This window comes from Penaeus monodon, chromosome 34 (genome assembly GCF_015228065.2).
Source record: "Penaeus monodon isolate SGIC_2016 chromosome 34, NSTDA_Pmon_1, whole genome shotgun sequence".
Lineage (NCBI taxonomy): Eukaryota > Metazoa > Arthropoda > Malacostraca > Decapoda > Penaeidae > Penaeus > Penaeus monodon.
In genome coordinates, this window is record NC_051419.1 from 30,568,163 (window position 1) to 30,568,379 (window position 217).

At 30.9% G+C, this 217-nt stretch overlaps 1 protein-coding gene across 1 annotated transcript in view; it reads right to left on the reverse strand.

Moving 5' to 3' along the window:
* The window catches only part of LOC119594707 (vam6/Vps39-like protein), a gene marked incomplete in the record, with an annotated part of 13,484 nt that overhangs the window by 4,570 nt on the left and 8,697 nt on the right, over positions 1-217 (reverse strand).

Here is a 217-nt window from a genome sequence, read left to right on the forward strand (position 1 = left end):
CCAAGGAATGCTTTAAAGAGCAAAAGTTAGAGAAGCCTTTTCACTGATTTTATAATAACTACTTGCTTATGGAACCTGAAAGTATAAAGAAAATTAACAAAATATAACCACAGTGGACAATACAAGTACACCTATACTCCCAGCATCAATGAGTGAATGGGAAACACAAGAAAATAACAATTTTAATGGTAACAATATTTGCAAAAGGAAAACAATA